This window comes from Silene latifolia, chromosome Y (assembly GCF_048544455.1).
Source record: "Silene latifolia isolate original U9 population chromosome Y, ASM4854445v1, whole genome shotgun sequence".
Classification (NCBI taxonomy): Eukaryota; Viridiplantae; Streptophyta; class Magnoliopsida; order Caryophyllales; family Caryophyllaceae; genus Silene; species Silene latifolia.
In genome coordinates this window covers 18,737,372-18,751,989 of record NC_133538.1, presented here as the reverse complement: position 1 = coordinate 18,751,989, position 14,618 = coordinate 18,737,372, and the positions used below count along the sequence as shown (strand labels likewise).

Sequence of the window (14,618 nt, the reverse complement as noted above, 5' to 3'; positions counted from 1 at the left end):
TTGATTTGGTTATAACCCGCATATCCATCCATGAAGGATAGTAATGCGTGGTGCAGATTGTCCACTAATATGTCGATGTGAGGTAGAGGGAAGTCATCTTTTGGGCTTGCTTTGTTCAAGTCCCTAAAGTCAACACAAACTCGGATTCTCCCATCCTTTTTGGGTACGGGCACTATGTTAGCTACCCAGTCAGAATACTCGGAAAATTTGATGAACCCTGCTTTGAATTGTTTGTCAACTTCTTCCTTAATCTTTAGAGCCCACTCTGTTCTCATTCGTCGAAGCTTCTGTTTCACAGGTTTGAAACCTGGCTTAATCGGAATCCTATGTTCGGCGATATCCCTGTCGATCCCTGGCATGTCTTTGTAGGACCAAGCGAAAACGTCTTTGAATTCATTTAGGAGGTCTATGAGGTCGGCTCGTTCGGTAGAGCTCAAGGTAGTCCCTATCCTAAGTTCTTTGGGTTCTAGTTCAGTTCCTACATTGATGGGTTCGGTGTCCTCATTCTCGGTCCCCCTTCCCCTTCCTGTAGTATTTCTTTGGCTACGTAGGGAGGTATTTCGGTCAAGTCTGGGTCTTGGTCATCCTCAGTATCATCATAAACGGAATTGCACTCAAGATAACGCAAAGAGTAAGCAGAACCTGATTTATTCATATTAAGATTCGAGTAAAGTTGAAACAAAGAGGCCAACTGATCCATGGTCGAGTGGCGGTAAAGGACGATGGTGGGGCATTTCCCGAACTATCGTGGCTACTTGAAAACAAGCTAGGAGAAACGAAGGGTGTGGGGATGACGACAGGAGTAGACTCTCTAATGACTTCTCTAGACTCCGACTCCGACTCCGACTCGACGATCCGATTCGAACTCGTCGTCTTCCGGTTCTTCTTTGAACATCTCTCCTTCTCCAGTGGTGAGCTTGAAGAGTCTTCCTTGATTGTTGGTCCATTTGATTGATTTTCTCCATCCTTTCGCTGCTTTGTGTCGATTTCTGTGATCAATGCGGTGGGGTTGAAGCGATCGTCTTGAAGTATCGTAGTAATGATCTCATCCTGCGCGGCCTTAACAAATCGGTCCTCTCCAAACAAAAGGCTAACAGCTTGTTCGTCTAAGCAAGGTGCTTGACGGGTTTTGACGGTAGGAACCGTTTCTGGAGGGATGAAGTAGCAATCGTGAAAGATCTCGATTCCGGCTAACTTCCTCTCAAGGTAATGCCAAGGTTCGGGAAATCCATGAAAGAGTTCCGAACTTCCTTCTTGAACGAAGTATCCATTTAAGGTGGGGAGATATGGCCTCATTTGGACTCCTACATACTTGCGATTTTGGACTTGGGCAAGCATTTCGAGAACTCTTCTTCGTTGTGGGTTTGTACCCTAGTCCAAGTGGTATTCTCGATGAGTTGCCTTTCTTGTATGGCGCGAAGGTGTTCTTCCGAGTCGGGTTCAAAGGCATTCCAGGGAAGTATCCCTGATTTTTGAGTATGTGGTTGACCACCAAGTTAGAGTAGGGATTATAGTATAAGGGTGCCAACTCACTTTCTATGACATTTACACTTTGGAAGCCCCCAAGTTCGTATATGGGATCCACAAGGACTTGATTATTTGATTGCTTCTCGATTATGGCCTTGATGGGTGATGAAGTAATCGTCACAACTTTGCCATTTAGTGGGATCTTGATCTTTTGATGAAGGGTGGATGTTACTGCTTTGGAAGCATGAACCCAAGGCCTTCCCAGAAGTATGTTGAATGAAGCTTCGATGTCCACTATTTGGAAGTTAACCTTTCGTTCGATTGGTCCTGTTGCTATGGTTAGGTTAGCAAGTCCTACCACTTTTCGTCGTGTACCGTCATATGCACGTACACCTTGATTTGTAGGGGTCCAGTCCGACTCTTTCATGCCTAGTTTGTATGCCGTTTTGAGGGGTATGACGTTGACCGCGGAGCCATCATCTACCAAAGTCATTGGCACGTTCTTCTTTAGACAAATGACGGTGATGTATAGAGCAAGGTTGTGACTAGCGCCAAAAGGTGGCAGGTCTTCATCTGAGAAAGTAATAGGATTACTTAGCTTCGGTGATTCTTGGAAGACCAAGTTGACTACATCTTCGGGAGTAGAGTTATGCGCTACATTCAATTTGGCCAAAGCTTGCAGTAAAGCTTGGCGATGCGGAAATGAGCTTGCCACTAGTTGCCAGACTGAAAGATCAGCCTTGGTTTTCTGTAATTGCTTGAGCAAATGATCAGTGGGGTCGTCTTCGTTGTCATTTGGTGTGATGACATTGGTTGGACCGTTTTGAGTGGTGCTTTGATATGGGCGACCCGAACCAGTTAGGTGATCCACATCTTGGTCTTCACCATTTTGGACTATTTCCTTTACCAAAGAGTTTTCAATGAGATATTCGTCTTCATCGTCATCGGCCCAAACTCCATTGATTGCAGCTAGTTCCTTCATCCTCATGATGTCACTTTCTAGTTGTATGATTTGATCGACTAGCTTGTCGACCGCGGCGACTACTTCTTGCATAGTGGCATTTTGAGAGAAGGTCAATGGTACGCGTTCTTTAGGCGTTGCCTTGGGATCGCGTAAGGTCGTTACCATGTTTTCTAGTTCCCACACTTGTCTATCTACACTCCTTGCCCATGCGATGAAGTCGGAAATGGTAGGGGAGATGGTAGAGTAGAGTCTTTCTTTCTCAATTGCATGAATTTCATTTTCGGTGGGAGAAATGAGATGTGATCAATCTAAGGTAGATTCGTCACTTGTAATCACTAGAACTCCAAGAGGATTCTGAGTGTTATTGGGCTTACCTCCTGGTGGAATTGGAAGTCGACCATCTTCAATCATATCCTGAAGCACGTGTTTCAACTTGTAGCATTTTTCTGTGTCATGCCCCTTGCCCCTATGGTATTCACAGTAGGAATTTTCATCCCAGAATTTGGACTTCCTTTCGGGTTCGGGAGTAGGTCCAATGGGTTGGAGTTTGCCTTGCTTCATTAGCCTTTTTAGAGCATTGGAGTATGTATCCCCAAGGTTTGTGAACTTCCTTGGTGGGCTAGTTTTCTTGGAAGGCTCGAGAAGGTTAACTTCGTCGGTCTTGCTAGTAGAGCCGTATGAACGACTTGTGGACCCTTGATATCCTCGACCTACCGTTTTGGACAAGAGTCCTTTGCGGATGTCATCTTCAATTCGTGTCCCTAACACGGTTAAGTCTTTGAAAGTCTTGATATTTTGATATCTCAAATGGTTGGCATATATGGGCTTGAGATTGTCCACAAACTTTTCTACAAGAGTAGCCTCATCCGGGCGTTCAACTAGTTGGGTACTAGTCTTCCTCCACCTACTTAGAAAGTCGGTGAATCCTTCCTTGTCATTTTGGGTAAGAACCTCTAGAGTGCGCATGTTGACTTGGATCTCGGCATTATCCGCGTATTGTTTCGAGAACTCGATGGCGGCGTCCTCCCAAGTAGCGACCTTTTTGTGATCTAAAGTGTAGAACCATTGCTTTGGGATGGTGTCAAGAGATGAAGGAAAGATCCTTAAGAACATCTCGGGTTTGATGCCTTTGATAGACATGTATTCCTTGAAAGCTCGGATGTGGTTCAAAGGGTTCTCGTGCCCCTTGAACTTAGGGATATCCGTCATGCTAAAGTTAGTTGGCAACTTGGAATTGACGGCCTCATACTTGCGATTGTTTTCCCTATATATGTCATCCCCCTTAAGGTACATCAATTGCTCCTCTAGGTATTGGAGTCTTTTCTCAGCTGCGGTTGTTCCTAGGACAGGATTCTCATCTTTAGATTCGTCATCGGAAAATTGTAGCACTCCACCTTTAGAGGGAGGTAGCTTTCCCTCTACATCAAAGATACGGCCTTCGATAAGCTCAAGGCGGTCATAGGTTTGTTCTTGGGTAATTTGCATTTGGGCTATCGCGGCTAGGATTCGATCATTACTCTCTTGAATTTGCTGGAGGTTCGTATCATCACTTGACCCAGGCATCTTGGAAACTGGATAAGAGATCGGCGACGAATCAAAACACGATCGACCATTCTATCACACTTGCTAAAAGAGGAAAAGTTTTGACTCGTGAAGTGGGTGTGTGCCACTTGTGTTGAGTGAGTTTTGAAGAAAGACAAGGTCTTTGAAAATGTGTGTCCTAGTCAACTGTAGTGTAGTTGTAGGAGTGGACTCGAAGTGAGGTTTGAAATGGGCTTGTGGCCCGAATTTTGACACGACAAACGGACAGAGTTTTGACCGGATTTTGTACTAATTAAAGGCCCTATTTCGAAATTCTTGTTTTGAAATTGGGTTTTGATTTTTTGAAAATTCGTCAAGATTTGTTTTGAAATGGTGATCATGTAAGGTTTACACATTTATACAAGCATTATAACGGGATGCTGAGTGCTTTTAGAAGGGTTTTGGTTTAAAGGGTGGGTTGCCATACCGAACCATCAAACCCGAAGTCTGTGGAGAGGCTCGTGCCAAACAAGAGTAAGGCCGATTCCTAGTCTATTTCCTCAAGTAGTGAAGGCCCTTGATACAAACAAGAGTAAGCATCATGGTATGGATGACGTCAATCGCTATCCATCCTTAGGCCCAAATAAGAATTAGGACCGTTTAGACGGGACGATTGGTCGAATGGGTTGGGTTGGGCCTAGGAAGGCCGATTTAAACGGTCTAGGAAGACCGAGTTATGAAAACCGACAATTGTCTTGTACAAACTTATTCCCTAACCTTGTTCAAGTTTCACCCTTAGCTACACGTAAGTGTATTTTCCCCAGTGAGTCGCCAAAGCGTGGACAGCGGGCCGCCCACGGGGCGCTTGGTGAAGGGCTCGAAAACAAGCGTTTGCATTTTGTATGGAGTCGCCACCAATTTTTATGGGAAATTGGAACCGTTCGAATACCTCGTGTCATGTCAAGACACAAAGTAGTGACATGAACACTAAGCAATCGTTACCCTTAGCATTCTATGTCTAGAATGACTCTCGTGGATGCCAATGAACACGGGTGCTCACGGAGATCTGGAGTAAGGGGTGAGGGTACGTATTAGGAAGCTCTTTTGATCGAACACCTAATCCCGCCCGCCTCGATAGCGGCCTCTACTAATGATTAGGGAAGTTATTCGTACTTGATATATCGTCGGCTATATGCATGCAATGCAACATCCATAGATTAATCCTAGCATGTGAGAATTAGACTAAGTCGGTTGACATGTAATTAGCAAACAATTGGGTCGAAGTTGACATTTAATGCTCATTTACATGTGAAGACATACAAATGATACAAAATACAATAATAATAAATATGAATTACAATAATGAAAATTACATTGGAATAGGCGATTTATGTCGGAAATACCTTTAAAACGGATAATTTGGGAAAAGAAATAAGAAAATAAAACAAATAAATTACGAACGAGTCAGAAGGTGATAATACAGATATTAGTTGATTAATACGTAGCTAATTAAACTAGGTCAAGGCAGAACAGGAGTTCAGGGACAGAATTCACCCTGGAACAGGCGCAGCAGGCACTGCGCCCTTTGGAAGAGGCGCAATGATTTGTCGCGTCATTCAAGGGTGAGTTCGGCCGTGAAGCCGGAAGCGCAAACCGTTAATGTTAATTGGTAAATTAATGGATTGATTACGATATTAGACTCGGATGAAAGTGATTAATGAATTATTTACATATGATTGAGGTCATAAAACAGTAAAACATGGATGAGACGGAAACAAGACAGATTAATTATGTGAAGGGTCGATGTTAATGAATGATTAATTAAACTAACTAACTAAACGAATTATTAACTAAACATGATGAATTGACGACGGATTAATGAAAAAACAGGTGAAAATATACCAACGATGAATCCCAGAAACCCAACATGAACGAATTGAATCCCTAAAACCCGAATTGAATTTAATGACGAAAAACCCGCAAATATTGATTATTAGGGATTTGAGTCGGATTTATGACGATTTAAACATGTTAATGATGATGGTTAATATACATATGAATTATTAAACTATCATGTGAACGAATTAACAGACGAACAAAACAAAAGAAATAAATTTGATACGAATTACAGAGGACGGAGGAAGAAGAAAAGAAGCAGGAACTGCGGCAGCCTCACGAAGAGGCGCAGCAGGAACTGCGCTCCTTCGAAGAGGCGCAGCGGTTGCTGCGTCTTTTCTCGACGTCTGTCTACTGGAATTTCGCAAAACAGGTTTTAAAGACGGTTTTAGAAATCGATTTTAATGGTGTTTTCGACATAAACCTTACAATTGTTATACGATAATTAAAATACAATAAATAAAAGAGAGATTAATACACCCTCAGACTTACATGTTGACGGAACGAGAAGAACTAAGAAGATCGATTAGTGAATGCTCGACGCGAATGCAAGGAAAGAGTGCCCTCGAAAGAGGAAAACGATTTAACAAGATTGATTAATTAGATTGATTGAGTGTAGTGGTCAAATTGGTCGGTCATGCAACGGAGAGGCTGGTACCCGGAAAGATCCGAGCTTACGTGGTCGAAAGTCCAAGCACGTAGGCGCCAGTAAGTAAGAACGAAGTCTAGAATGCAAAGGGAGAAGAGAAGGGCGGACACTCGCGTGAGAAATATGAGGAACGAAAGCTCCTATTTATACTAATCACGTGAAGGAATAGGGTTTCGGAGACTCTTTGGAAGTGAATCTCGGAAAGATATGAAAAAGATACGTAAATCATGCAAAGAAGGGCCTGGGAAGAGGCGCAGCAGCCACTGCGTCTCTTGGAAGAGGCGCAAAGACTGCGTCTATTCCCGTGAGGTTTCCTCCTGCTTAAGAAAGATTTCCGTGTTTAAGTTATGGTAGGACGGAAATAAATCGATTATCTTTAATATCTTATGTAAATATTACGGGATATTATTTGCCAAAAGATAAAATTTGAGAAATATGGAATAGAAATATCCGGAACATTCCAGAACATTCTGACTCGGGATTTAACAGCTATCAGAAAGTGGAGACGGTTTTTGACCCGGACTCCGAATGTACTCTAATTACTGCCAAAACGACCGTATCGGCACGTAGATGACATTTAAGAGGTTGACATTAATATTTGAGCAATCACTTGACGATAATCTTACGAACTGTCACAAATCGTTCCGCGAATCAAACATGCGGCCCAATCATCACCGGGTGGTTTGCGAGAGGTGCAGAAACGAGGTGTCTACAGGATGATGCACCCAAGTCGACCCAGTCCCGCAACAACCGTGGAAACTCCGGTAAGCGCGGTCACAATTCTGAAAATCATAAGGTAGGGGGAAAAACCAGTCGAAACAGACCCTTACTGCTGCTGCTCCGCAAATGTGGGGCCCGATGCCAGGGTGGCCACCGTCGTGGACCCCACCACCCTGCCCATATCCTACCTACCCCGAGTGGACACCACCGTGGCCTATGCCACAAGCACCGCCTGTTTACAGGCCCTTTACCCGTAGCAATAAACCCCATGCCACTCCTGGTTACGGTTACAGACAAGCCCATATCGCGGCCTCTGATGATGCTACTCAAATGACTGATATGGCACAAGCTTTCAATGCTCTCACTATGTAACCATACAGTCCATTTTACATGGATACCGGGGCATCGTCACATGTTAGCGCGGACGCAGGTACGTTTAATTCCCCTCTTAATTATAGTACAATTCGCTCTATTTATGTCGGGAATGGTGCTAGTATTCCAGTACACGGTTCCGGCCAAACCACTATTGACACACCAAACCTCACCCTTCGCCTTACCAATGTCTTATACTCCCTCCAAATAATTAAAAATCTGATTTCGGTACGACAATTCACAAAAGACAATAACGTATCCGTTGAATTCGACCCTTATGGTTTTTCTGTGAAGGATTTAGCGAATGGGAATCTGATTCTGAGGAGCAATAATGACGGTGACCTATACCCCGTGTCAGCCGTGTCAACCGCGTCTCCCACCACCGCGTCTAGCCCTGCATTGCTTGTTTTTTCACCCGATGTTTGGCACTCTCGCCTAGGCCACCCGGGTTCATCTATATTTAATTTGTGTAAGTCTAATTGTCGTATTGCTTGTAATAGAAAAACAAATTCTTTATGTCATTTCTTGCCAAATAAGCAAACACAAGAGATTACCTTTTTCCGAGTCTTTATCTAATACTCTTGCTCCTTTTGACATTATTCATAGTGATTTGTGGACATCCCCGATCAAAAGCAAAGCAGGTTATAAATATTATTTAATTTTGATCGACAATTTCACTCAATTTGTATGGGTTTATCCGTTAAAATTAAAATCCGAAACCTTTTCCAAATTTCTCAAATTTCGGAACTATGTTAACACCCAATTTCATCGCCAAATTAAAACTTTCCAACGCGATTTAGGCCGTGAATTTGATAATAATGAATTCAAAAATTGATCAACACGGTCTAATCTTCCGTTTCTCAAGCCCTCAAACGTCGTCCCAAAACGGTAAAGCTGAACGTATGATTCGTCGCATAAATGAAATTGTTTAAGCTTTATTACACCATGCCTCTGTCCCTCTAATATATTGGGCCGATGCCTTTCACACAGCTGTACATCTCCACAATATACTACCAACCAAAACACTCCACTTCCTCTCACCCACTTCCGCCCTATTTCACAAAAATCCCTCTTATAACCACCTTCGAGTTTTCGGTTGCGTATGTTATGCAAACTTGATAGCCAAAGCCCCACACAAATTAGCCACTCGGTCTACCAAATGTGTCTTTCTCGGATACCCGCAAGAGTTCCGTGGTTATAAGTGTCTCGAAATTTCTAGTGGTAAACTCATTATTTCCTGTCATGTCACATTCGATGAGTCGGTATTTCCATTCGCTAATTCTACGTCTATCGCACCTCCACCTACCCGTGACTCCCAAAATCGCAAACTTACACCAGCCCTCATCGATGCCTTCCTCCACACCTCTGACCCGCCACCCCCTGACCCTCCTCACTCATCACGGACCACCACACCAACTCCCCAGCCACCTCAAACCCCCCTGCCCCACACACACCTCCCTCGCCACCTTCCCCTGCTACTGCCCCTGCCAACGACACTACTATCTCTACTGCCATGACAAACACCCAAGCCTCCCCTGCCCCTACTCGCTCTCCAACACCCAGTTACTATAACCACTCCCCTGACCCACCACCTATTGATTTCCGTGACCACAAAATGACCACGCGCGCTATGAACGGAATTTTCAAACCACGTGCCCTCACTGTTACGTCCAACATCACCATCTCATCTTTACCCAAAAACTCACGTGCTGCCCTTCAGGACCCTAACTGGAATACCGCCATGACTGACGAGTATCGTGATCTAATTAAGAACAACACATGGGAACTCATGCCTCGACCAAATAGTGCCCCTGTAATCTGATGTATGTGGCTCTATCGTCACAAATTCAAATCTGACGGCACTCTTCAACGCTACAAGGCCTGGCTTGTGGTCAATGGTAAATGTCAACAAGTGGGCATTGATTGTAACGAGACTTTTAGCCCCATGGTTAAGCCAACGACAATTCGGACTGTTTTGAGTCTAGTTGTTTCACGCTCTTGGCCAATCCACCAATTAGATGTCAAAAATGCTTTCCTTCATGGGGACCTTGCTGAAACGGTATATATGCATCAACCCCCCGGTTTTGTGGACCCTAGTGCCCCGCATCATATCTGTCGCCTCCGCAAGTCACTTTACGGCCTCAAGCAAGCTTCACGAGCTTGGTATCAGCGGTTTGCGAATTTTATTGTGTCTAAAGGGTTCAAAAGTAGAATCTGCGATCCCTCCTTATTTTTTTATACTCACGGCTCCCATATGGCCTATATGCTACTTTACGTTGACGATATTGTACTCACAGCTTCTAGCAGTTCCTTGCTTCATCGTATTATTAATGATTTATTGCAGGAATTTGCTATGATCGATCTTGGAAAGCTACATCACTTTCTTGGGATTCGGGTAACATGATCTTCTAAAGGCTGTTCTTATCGCAAAACCAATATGCTCGTTGATACCCGTTGTTGTGAGTACCAAAAATAATATTTATAATACCTATTAAAACTAACAGAAGCTAGTGGTAACAGGGTCGAACCACAGGGAGGCGAATGTAATTAATAATTGTCTATTTCTAGTCTTAAGGTAACAGTATGTGGGGGTTGATTGATTTGAGTTATCTATAGCTAAGGCAATAAAAGTAAAATAAACTAAACAGTAGATGAAATCAAGGATTAAAAGGGTGCTAAGATGGTCGGTTCACTATAGTTTGGCAAAGCATACTAGGTAGGTCTAAATCAAACGCGTGAGACGGGAAAATAAGAGGTCCTCTCGGTCCACTCTCACAAGTAGCATCTTTCGATCTCGCTACAGGTCCCTAATATCACTAATACTAACTTTCGTCCTGAAAAGTGACTAAAAGGCTAAACTAAATTATCTTTCGATCTCGTTAATCTAGTCATCTTAATTAGGTAGGCTATCTCCCTTCCCTATCTTTCGATTTTTATTGGGTCGGTCAAATCCTAAACATTCAACTAGTCGCGTGCACTCGATTCGTCAAACAAAGCAATTAAATTAATTAAAATGAAGCATATCTCACGAGGCCAGTCGATCGACCAGGGTACCCAGTCGATCGACCATGGCGCGATTCAGGGTCCCCTATTCTAATGCCGCCTAATCTACAGTTCCCCTACATCCTTGCACAAGCTATTTAGCTACTCATGGTATTGATAAAAACAACAACAATATTAATGAATAAAACTACTGGATTCATGCTTGAAATAGTTAAATAACAAATAACAATAAACGATAATCGGCTTCGGGAAACTAACTAGCAATTCTATACTATTAACGAAATATAAGCAATGAAACTGAATAAGAGCAGGAGAATACCGAACGGAATTTGCAGAGAATAAAGATCCAAGAACCCGAATGCCAAAATAACTTTTATTGAATGGAAAAGATTATAAACTAAATAACCCTAAATAATTTCTGATAATAAAACTAGATTAAAGCTTGATAAAAACTGAATAATCGCTCTCAAAACCTAGCATACGTTATATAGAATACAACGTAGTTCTTATTGCCAAAACCTAACTACTATGGGCTTGCTATTCCTCGATCTTTTAATTCACGTCAAAGTAGCGGTGTGGTCGATCGACCACTGAGGCCGGTCGATCTACTGGTAAGCTCTGAACAGTGGCTCCTGGAAGTCGAGGTATGGTCGATCGACCATAGGTAGCGGTCGATCGACTGCTTTAGCTGATACTTAACTTCTAAATCCTCGTGGATTTGTCCTTCGGGCCTCGAAATGCACACCAAGCTCGTTCCTTGAGCAAATACTTCACGTCAAATGCAATGCAAGATACTCGGGGACGGATTTGGTTCAATATCTACTCATTTTCGCATAAATCAGCAATATTACATAAAAATACGAAAGTAGACGAAATGGGGCAAATAGTAGCCTTAAACCACATAAATGAGCTCTGAAATGCGTGTAAAATAGGTTGTAAAACATCATATAATTGACACGCATCAAACTTCCCCAAACCAAACCCTTGCTTATCCCCAAGCAAGAACTAGACTCGATCCTAAAACCTAATGGAACGAGTTCAATCTCAGAGCGAAATGCACATGTAAAGCCTAAACCGATTTAATGCAACAACCAAAAAATCAACTAGAAATGTGAATCATGCAAACGAGTTATGTAGTCGTCAAAAACTGCTGAACCGTCAATTATAGAGACTTATCAATATGGACTCTCACGGGTCGCTCAAATCACTCAATAAACAGGTGAATATATGTGAAAGATAGAAAGAATTCATTTTGTTAGTGACACTCATCTAACTACGACCTATAAGAACATGCCTGTAATATAATATGAAAGTAATCTCTACAACCGTACATATGCATTCCAACCGAACAAATGACCATGACACATGCCGAGGTAAATAAGGGATATGTGAAGTAATTGGCAGGAAAGGCAAAACATTTATGGGAATGTGGGGGTACAGGTGATCAAGCTAGTACCGTAACAAAACCATATGACAATATCCACTTCTTGCTCAAACTTCAATCCACACGGTGCTATAGCAAGCACAAAACTCACAATCTCCGAAATAATCAACTCCCCATAAGATACAAATGAAACATGGGAGCAAAAATCGCCATTTGAATAAAGACTTGAATCATGCGAATTGATTTCTTTTTTTTCTCGGGCATCGGTCGATCGACCAAGTAGAGCAGTCGATAGACTGCATTAAACAGTACAACACTCTCTTTTTCTTTTTCGAATCATTTTTCTCTTTTTTTTTCTTTGTTCCTTTCTTTCTTTCCTTTTTCCAACTTCCCAACTTCATCTCAAAATGAGCATATGCCACCAAAAACGTAGTAACAATCCCAAAAACTAAACTACTAGCTTGACCAGGGCAGGCTAAATGTAGGATGTAGCAATGGGACAAAAAGGCTGTTTTTGGCAGTGTGGAGCTTATGGGCAAAATGAGAAAAATGGGACCTCTACCACATGTGTGAACAAACCACAAACCGAATGCACACAGGTATTAAGCAGATTAAGTTCATATTTATGCAAATTAATGAAACATGTCTCATAAGGAGTAACTACTCACATCCTAGATAAACTGGTCATAGATGACACCAGTTATAAGCTCTAACAACTCAGAAAATGATGTTGTTTGCCAAAAATCAAAGTCAAGTTTCAAGTCCAGCAAATAAATTAACGAGAACTCGTAGACTATGCAATTGATTCTACTAATAACATATCAATTAGCAAGGCTTAGGCGATAAAACAGATGTAAATGCAATGTCATCATTGAAATACTCCCGTTCCGACTCAACCTATATGCTAAAATAAACGTGCAATGAGCTTTGAAATTTTTAATTTTTTTTTGAATTTTCTTTAAATATGGAGAAATTAAACAACAATGCAAGACAAAATGTAAACGTGAATGCAAAAACATATGAAATGCAACGCAAAACCCTTCCCCAAACCAAATCGCACAATGTCCCCATTGTGCAAAATCATGTAATGAAGAAAAAGAAAACGGGAATTTGCGAAAAAATTAAGTAAACAAGACATGAAGTGAAGACATGGAGACTCACAAGACTTTAAGCGCAGCAAAAGGAAACCTCCCCAAACCAGCGTGAGCTAGGAGGTTTCAGTAGCCAGTAGTGCTACTAATAGGTACCTGAAAAGACAACAATACCACGCATAAAACCGAGAAAGCAAAATTGGGACGGTAAAATTATGTGCGGAAATGATAAAACAGAAGAAAATAGAAATTAAGCGGAGGATAAAGTGGAGAAAAGACTCCCTGAACTCCGCAAATCGATCAAACACAGCAGGGGAATGATCGAAAATAGGTCTGACGACTACGGGTGGTCGATCGACCACATCACCTTGTCGATCGACCAAGGTGAACGACAGAGCTTCGAGTTGCTTGACCCAGTCGATCGACCCTAGAGGTCAGTCGATCGACTGGAAAACCTGCTGTAACTTTCTGATTTCTTCAATTACCTCGAGAACTTGAGCTAATATGGTCTATAAACCTGCAAACGCACATAATACCGTGCCAAAAATTGCGCAAAACCCAAAGCAATAGTCTAAAGTATATAAAATCCTAAGCAAACTTAAAATGCGAAGTCTCGCGCACACAAAACAATAAAAAGTTCAACGAAAGCAATAAAGTGTATAGTTTTTGAAAAAGTCGTAATCAACTAATAGTTGATCAAGAATGGCCACGGAATGGCCCACTTGGTCGGCTTCTGGCTACAAGAGGTAGTTTCAATAGTGCTCATCTTCTCAGCTGCACTCTTCTTAGCTCCAGCATCCGCAGAACTCAACGGATCAACATGTCGGACATCTTCCCATTCAATGACCTCTTCGGACTCGTCGGAATCCAGATCAGACTCCGTTGCTTTGACTGGCTCATCTTCAGGCTCCTCATCCGTGCCATAGCTAAGGCATCCTAGACCGCCTCTTTGAACTACTGGCTCTTTCACAGCTGGAGCGACATGCGGCTCTTCTTTCCCCAAACCAGCTCCTGCAATGTCTAAAACAGAAGAATCTTCCTCCACTTTGCTCCTAGTCTGGGGCGGAGGTGTCACAAGAGGAGTAGAGGTAGAGATAGGCATATAAGGAAGTATAAAATAAGATTTCTTTTCAGAAACCGTATTGCATGTGACGGGCCACATGGGATCTTTCTTCCTAGCTGTCTGGGCAAAGACAATGGAGTGCTTCCCTACCTTAAAGGTCAAAGTACCCGAACCAACATCAATCACTGCACCAGCAGTGTGCAGGAATGGTCTACCTAGAATAATAGGAATGTGGGCATCTTCGGGCATATCTAGTACCACGAAGTCAACAGGGAAGAAGAACTTCCCTATTTGCACGGGAATGTCCTCTTTGCACGGGAATGTCCTCTAAGACTCCTATTGGCTGGACCGTAGAACGATCAGCCATCTGTACTGTCATGTTTGTGACTGCAAACCTATACAACTTTAACTTCCTAGTAAGACTCAAAGGCATCACACTAATACTGGCTCCTAGGTCACATAAGGCTTTCTCAATAGGAAATGTGCCA

At 42.6% G+C, this 14,618-nt stretch overlaps 1 protein-coding gene across 2 annotated transcripts in view; it reads left to right on the top strand.

Annotated features, from left to right (window-relative positions):
• Positions 1 to 14,618, top strand: part of LOC141627050 (oxysterol-binding protein-related protein 3C-like) — a 54,460-nt gene that overhangs the window by 14,843 nt on the left and 24,999 nt on the right. The window contains exon 4 of one of the 2 annotated variants that reach the window (XR_012536615.1): positions 9,934 to 10,204. The exons of the other annotated variant lie outside the window; for it this stretch is intronic. The gene's annotated coding sequence lies outside the window, so the exon portion shown is untranslated. Of the gene's footprint in view, positions 1 to 9,933; positions 10,205 to 14,618 lie in introns of those variants that run through there. 2 annotated transcript variants of the gene reach the window in all.